Source organism: Camellia sinensis, chromosome 13 (assembly GCF_055761805.1).
Source record: "Camellia sinensis isolate YWXY chromosome 13, ASM5576180v1, whole genome shotgun sequence".
NCBI lineage: Eukaryota > Viridiplantae > Streptophyta > Magnoliopsida > Ericales > Theaceae > Camellia > Camellia sinensis.
Genome location: NC_138973.1, coordinates 140614464 through 140622355, shown reverse-complemented (window position 1 = coordinate 140622355; position 7892 = coordinate 140614464).

Genomic DNA, 7892 nt, shown 5'->3' with positions numbered 1-7892 from the left:
TGGATAGTAACCAAACACGCCTCAAAATTCTAATAAAAATTCTAATAATCAAACTTTTTGAAATTGTAATAATCTAACTTTTTGAAATTGTAATTCTAATAAAAAAAAAGTTCAAAATTCTTTTCTAAATGTGTAACCAAACATACAACTTAAAATTTAATTCAAAATTCTTTTTAAAATTCATAACTAAATTCTTTTTAAAATTTTATTTAAAAAAAATTTTAAAAAATATGTTTTTATTTTATGTTTTAAAATCATGATTTTATTTTTTAAATATTTAATTTTTTTTTAATTTCAAAAAAATTTGGATGGCCATATATATCTAAATCGTAACAAATTATTTGGCCAATACTTAAAAAAATAATATAAAATATTTTTCAATAAAATAAAAAAATAAAAAAATATATTTTGATTAAAAAATTCTTGAATTGAGCTTTGAGTTTTGAGTTATACGTTTGGTTATGAGATTAAAAATAGTTTTTGAAATGATTTTGGAGTTATGTGTTTGCTTATGATTTGAGTGTGGAGTTGCGTTTTGAATTTAAAAAATTTACAAAAATGAAATAAAATATTTAAAATGAAAAATAAAATTTTCTTAAACGTTTTAAAATATTTAAAAGAAATAAATTCGAAAAATTTCAAAATACAACTCAAAATTCAAAAACTTAAAACTCAAAATACAATTTAAAACTCTTTTCAAAATTCAAAATTCAAAAACTCAAAAATATTTTCAAAACTCATAACCAAATAAATTTTTATTTTTTTAAAATTGAACTAACAACTCGACACTTAAAATCACAATTTCACACTTAAATCATAATTATAAAATTAAACTAAACGTATTTTACCCTAAAATCTTACACTTACTAATATGCCTTTCACATTCTCTCTCTCTCTCTCTCTCTCTCTCTCTCTCTCTCTCTCTCTCTCTCTCTCATAGAGATGAAATTAGAATTTTATTACTACAGGGGTTAAAAGATAAATAATATTTTTTTACTGTATAGACAAATACACATATATGTACAATATGGTATATAAATTATATATATACACATAAAAAAATTTAAATATCATATAAACAATCTCTAATAGAATGAACAAATTTTTTTTCTTGAAAAATAACAGAGAATAAAAGATGAAAACATAATGAACTATATATCTTTTATACTAAGATGCTATTTTATTTATAAAATAATACACGAAAAATAAAATTTTCACAGAGACAAAAGGGTCATGACCCCTCATAATCTTCTCCTAATTCTATCCCAGCACACGTACACTCACCTTATTCTTTTAATAAAAAAAACAAAAATAAAAAAAAAATTATCTTTATATTTTAAATTTATTTTATTTTATTTTATTAAAATATATTTAATATTTAATATACAAATTCTATTTTTATAAAATTGATATTGTTCTAAAAATATATTTAAAATTTTAAAATGCAACTAATATTTCACATATTTAATAAAAATTTAAATTAATAATCTAAAATATATAAAAATTTATAGAATTAAAATAATTTGTATGATTTAAGTTAATATAAATAATAAATTACTTTTCTAATTAATATATATATATATATATTGGTAGGAGAAAACGTTTAGAATAATACAAATGTAAATAAAAATATATTAATTCAAACCACGCAAATAATAACTCAAACCAAAATAATAATATAATAAAAAAATAGTGGCCATGTTTGATCCCACACACAAAGTAAGACTTGCACCCACACAAACTAAACTTACACTTCACATAGACTAGACTTGTATCCCTACACATATTAGACTTGCACCCGACACCCTACGTAGATTAAACTCGTGTCCTACATAGATTAGACTTGCATCCCTACACAGATTCAACTTGCACCTCTCACAAATTAAACTTGCACTTCACACTAACTAAACTTTCACCTCCACACAGATTCAACATATACGCCAACACAGACTAGACTTGCACTACTACACAGATTTGACTTGCACACCCTACGCATACTGAATATGCATCCCTACATAGACTAAGGTCTCGTTTGACAAGTGGTGATTTTAGTTAAAAAGCCAAAAAGTCACTAAAAAAATTAAAAAACTAACAACTTATACCAAAAAATCAAAGATTCCATTTTTCTCTCTACTTATTGCACATCTTTTCGTAAAAAAAATCAAAAACTCATCCCAAACATACTAATTTTTTTTATATCATATTTTAGCCAAAAAGTCAAAAAAATTACAAAAAAACCTGTTCCCAAACGAGGCTTAAACATGCGCCCCACACAGATTAGATTTGCACCCTTACACAAATTCAACTTGCACCCTTCATAGATTTAATTGCACCCTACACAGACTAAGCTTGCACTCCCATATAGATTTGACTTGCACGTCAACGCAGACTAGACTTGCACAACTACAAAGATTTGAGTTGCACACCACATAGACTAAAAGATTTGACTTGCACATTACATAGACTAAACTTGCACCCTTACATAGATTCGACTTGCATGCTAACACAGACTAGACTTGCACCACTACATAGGTTTAACTTGGACACCACACATACTAAACTTGCACCTACACAAACATGTACCCCCACACATAATAGACTCGCACCCTACAAAATACTTTAAAAAATATATATATACATCTGAGTTATTTATAAATGAAAAAGATATTACAAAAATATTTCTAATATTTTATATTATTTTTTTAAAATTAATTTTTAAATAAAAAATATTATTTTATTTGCAAAGAAAAAACGTAGAGACTAATAAAAATATTAACTCAAATTATACCATTAATATAAAAATATTATTCAAACACAAATATTGTTTTCGTTAAAAACAAAAATAGAATCATATGAAAATGAAAACGATATCTTTTATCAAGCTACTTTTAATTTATTTTTTTTTTAAAAAAAGACAAAATTTAAAAATTCAACCAAACAGTTTACGTTTCAAACTTAAAACTAGTTTAAAAAAAATTAATCACACAACATATTTCAATTTTATAAATAGTTATAAAAATAGTAAAAATTAGTCACAGGAAAAAAAAAAATTCACATAATATTGTAGACACCCCATTTTGACCGGCTCTAAGACTTGGGCGCTTTCTTTTGATTACCCGATAATGACAATCAGAATGTGTTTCTCACAAAATTATTAGTAAGAGACTTAGAATTTGAGCTTTATTCCTAACCCTAAGCCTATATCGGCCAAGTGTTTAAGCCCTATGGGACACCCGGAGTGAAATGGAACCAAACCGAAGCGAAACAAGACCAAACCGGGAGCAAAAAGGGACAAAATCCACCCTAGCCGGTCAACCGGTAGCACCATCGCGGGCACGACCACTGTGATCGCGAGTGCAACTTGCCTTACTACGGTCGCGACCTATTCACATTAGGCGAGTTTTTTTTACTGTGTGGGACACTTTGTGATGTTATTTCTTACCTATTTTTGCACCAAATGCATGCTTACTCATCCTCCATTGACTAGTGCTTGAGCCAACGAGGATAATGCTCCATTTTAGTGCCCCATTAGCTCCATTATCTTCTCTAAATGATCCACTTTATCTTCCACCATTGCTCCACTAGCATTGCCTATATAATGAGAGCTATAGTCTTGAGTTTGAGGAGATGAATTAGAAAAGAAGCGTAGAGAGAATATTAAATTTGAGTTAGAATTTGAAAGAAAAAAAAAGCCTTGAAAGCAAGAGAGTTGTCTTTCCAAATTAGTGAAGTTATAAAGCCTCTATACATCTCATATTTCCTTGCAAACACCACTCAGGAACCAAGTCCTAAAGCTTTGACCAAAGTGAGAGTAGTCTTGCTAAGTTGAAGAAGATTAAACAATGATCATACACTTGTCCAAAACATTATTCTAAGCTCAAATTCCAAGCTCTTGAATTGAGGATTGAGATCAAAATTCACAACATTGAGGGTGATCAAGATGAAGTTTGGAAATCGAGAAGTTCAATATTTCTCTGGAAGGTGAATTTCAAGTCTTTCATTTTCTTTATATATTCTATTTCATAATTATTTTCTTACTTTCGATTTCATAGTATTTTGTTATAATCTAATTGGAAGTGGTTAGTTTAGTTCAGATTTATTTTCTTACTTTATATTTTAAAGCGTTTTGTTGAAATCCAAGTGGTTAGTTTAGCTCATATTTATTTTCTTACTTTTTATTTCATAGTGTTTTGTTGTAATCCAAGTAGTTAGTTTAGCTCATATTTATTTTCATATTGTTTTGTTGTAATCTAACTGGAAGCGATTAGTTTTCAATTCTTTCATTTTCTTGCACTTTCAATCTTATAGTCATTTTCTTATTTTAAGTTGTATATTAGTTTTGTTGTAAGCTAATCGGAAGTGGTTAGTTGAGTCGCCTACATATTTCTTGTTTGTTCTTTTCTCGGTGTTGTAACAAGACAAGTTTTGCTAGGCCTAGGCTAGATGGTTAACTTCTTTTTGATAAAACGGCATTATCTTCCGATGTTGACCAATTTTTAGTGGTTTCCAAGACGCATGAAACTTTTATTTTGTTTTTTTTTATTTGAGCGTTTTGTGAGGTTTTTATTTTGTTGTAATATTTTTCTCCTCCCTCTCTAATTTTGTTTGTAATTATTCTTTCAAGTGTTGTAATAATTCTCCACCCCGCTTCTTTCTATCATATTCTTTTACTTTCTTTCCTTATTTGTGCATAAGCATCATATTTTTTTTAATCATATCCATGCTTTACATCCATGTTTCATGCACCTTAATTCAGCTAAGTTTGCATTTGTGGTTTTAATCAATTCCTATGTGATTATGTGCGCTACCTCATATTTTTGAGATGATTCACATGTCATATCTTAGAAGTCAAATCTTTAGTTGCATTTCATGAGTGAATTGCATTAGAATTGTGTATATAGGATCATGCATAGTTTTCTAACGTTGTTTTGTAGCTGTTTGCGGGACGTCGGTGAATATGTAAGTTTTTTATGCTTTAGCATCCCGCTTGTGTGTGTTTTGTTTACTATGTTTAAGCATCTTACCATATGGCTACTTGCTTACTTGATATAATTGTATGAATGCTGATGGATGAGGTTATGTCGCTTAATTTGGAATGATGTTGATTTTCATGATTGTAAACTCAATTTCTTTTAGTTGTACAACTTCAAAACTCTTTCAAAACATATGAAATCACGTTGTTCCAAAATGAATGGCATAGTCTATATTTGTATGCTTTACATAGTAACTTTTAAGATTTATTTAATAATCAGAATATAAACATATAAAGTTAATCAAACTCATATCATCGTTTAGTAGAGACCGATCTTTAATCGGGTGAGCGGGAGTGCTCAATTAATAACCTTCCTCTCTCATACTTAAGGTTCTAAGCGAAGCATCTTTGGTTACGAGGAACAATGACCTTGGCACGAGTCACTGGTTTTCTAATTTTCCCAAAATGACTCTAAGATCTAGTGATGCTGTCCATTTCTGGCAATGGTTTTGCAATAAAATGGATTTTCTATAAAATTTGCCAAATCTGGACTCTTATCTATGTTTTACATTGCATTCGTGAGACTAGATCAAACAAATAGAGGGCCCAAATTGTTTAATGCCCATGGGTACCCCTCGGGTATGTGACAGTTTTTGGTGACTCCGTTAGGGATATTAAGAAATCTTGACTCGACCTCTATGATATGAATTTTATTTTCAATTATATATTCATTGCATTGCATGCAATGGTGAACTTAAAGTTCCTGTGTTGCCCAGATTTTGGTGGGAGTGCAGGCAAACTTTTCGTGACACTATACCTATCTCTACATTACTTTAGAGCCCTTGTGTTATAACTTTTTGAGATTTGTCAAAAATGTAGTTCTGCTATCTAAGGTTCTCAGATTTCAATGAGAGGCTATATTGACTATTCTAATTTCCTGGGATCTTCATTGGTTATTACCCAAAGGACTCTTTCGTAGCGTCACCTTGATATTAACCCCTAGAGTAGAGCCAACCTTATGCATATAGTGAGCTATAGTACCTTCCAAAATTAGGACAGGATACTCTCCCATTTCTAGGATTTATGATATCACTTGTTTGAATAATGAAGCCTTAGATCAATTCAAATCTAGGAGAGGGTAACCACAGCCCCCATAGAGGTGTTTGTTCTCTTTCTTGCTATGTGTTATGTGTAATGTATGGGGATTCTCAGATTCAGATGAATGGTTCAGGCATTTCAGTTTGCAGGGTTTGAGTTCATTTTTTCAGTGTGATTTAGTAGTAATCAATTGAACCGGCATGTTGCTGAAATTTGATTGGGAGTTCTGTTTTATTTTTGCAAGGTAGTTGGGCACCATAGTTTCAGAACAGTCAAATATACCCAAGATCTGTGGACTCAGGTTGGTAGACTTTGCAAGACTACAGATTTGGTTTAAAGATAGCCAGTGTTAGTTTCTTTGCCACCGATCACACGAAGCAGAAGAACAAAAGCCGCATCAACTGTTTAGAGTACCCCTTCTTCATCAGCTAGATCATCCCCACTTAGTTTATTGGCATCATTGATGGCTCAAGTTCTGGAAAATATAGTGGACATATGTTGTTGGCCCTTCAACGAAGTTTGGCGTAATCTTCCCCGGGCCTTCTCGTGATTGTTACAGGGTTTCGGCCCCTAATGGCTTATTTTCAAGCTTAAGTGTGAAAAAAGTGTCTTTTTTGACTTACTTTTCAAACCAGGAGTTTCGTGCTTGTTCTAAAAGTTTCTACAAGTTACATTGGCCCCTCTCGAGGTGTTTGAGGTATTCCCCCATCTTCTCGTGACTGTTACACAATTTTGGCCCCCGATGGCCTATTTTTAATCTTAAGTGCGATAAAAGTGCATTTTTTAACTTAGTTTTCAATCCGGGAGTCTCGTGCTAGTTTCGTAAGTTTCCACAACTTACATTGGTCCCTCCCGAGGTGTTTGATTACTTCCCTGGGCCTTTCCATGACTGTTACACAATTTTGGCTCCCCGATGGCCTATTTTCAAGCTTAAGTGTGAGAAAAGTGCCTTGTTGGATGTAGTCTTCAAATCGAGAGTCTCGTACTAGTTCTGTAAGTTTCCACAACTTACATTGGTCCCTCCCGAGGTGTTTGAGGTGTTCCTCGGGACTTCTCGTGACTATTACACGATTTTGACCCCTAGTGGCCTATTTTCAAGCTTAAGTGTGAACAAAGTGCCTTTTTTCGACATAGTTTTCAAACCAGAAGTCTTGTGCTAGTTCCGTAAGTTTCAATAACTTACATTGGTCCCTCCAGAGATGTTTGATGTATTCCTGGGGCCTTCTCGTGACTGTTACACGATTTTGGCCCCTGATGGCCTATTTTCAACCTTAAATATGAAAAAAGTGGCTTTTTGGACTTACTTTTCAGACCGGGAGTCCCGTGATAGTTCCGTAAGTTTTCACAACTTACATTGGTCCCTCCTAAGGTGTTTGAGATGTTCCCCGGGCCTTCTCGTGACAGTTACACAACTTTGGCCCCCGATGACATATTTCAACTTTAAGTGTAAAAAAGTACATTTTTTAACATAGTTTTAGAACCGGGAGTCCCATGCTAGTTCCGTAAGTTTTCACAACATACATTGGTCCCGCCCGAGGTGTTTGATATGTTCCTTGGGCCTTCTCGTGACTGTTACATGATTTTGTCCCCTGATGGCCTATTTTCAAGCTGAAGTGTGAGAAAAGTTCCTTTTTTGACTTAGTTTTCAAACTAGGAGTCCTGTGCTAGTTTCGTAAGTTTTCACAACATACATTGGTCCCGCCCGAGGTGTTTGATATGTTCCTTGGGCCTTCTCGTGACTGTTACATGATTTTGTCCCCTGATGGCCTATTTTCAAGCTGAAGTGTGAGAAAAGTTCCTTTTTTGACTTAGTTTTCAAACC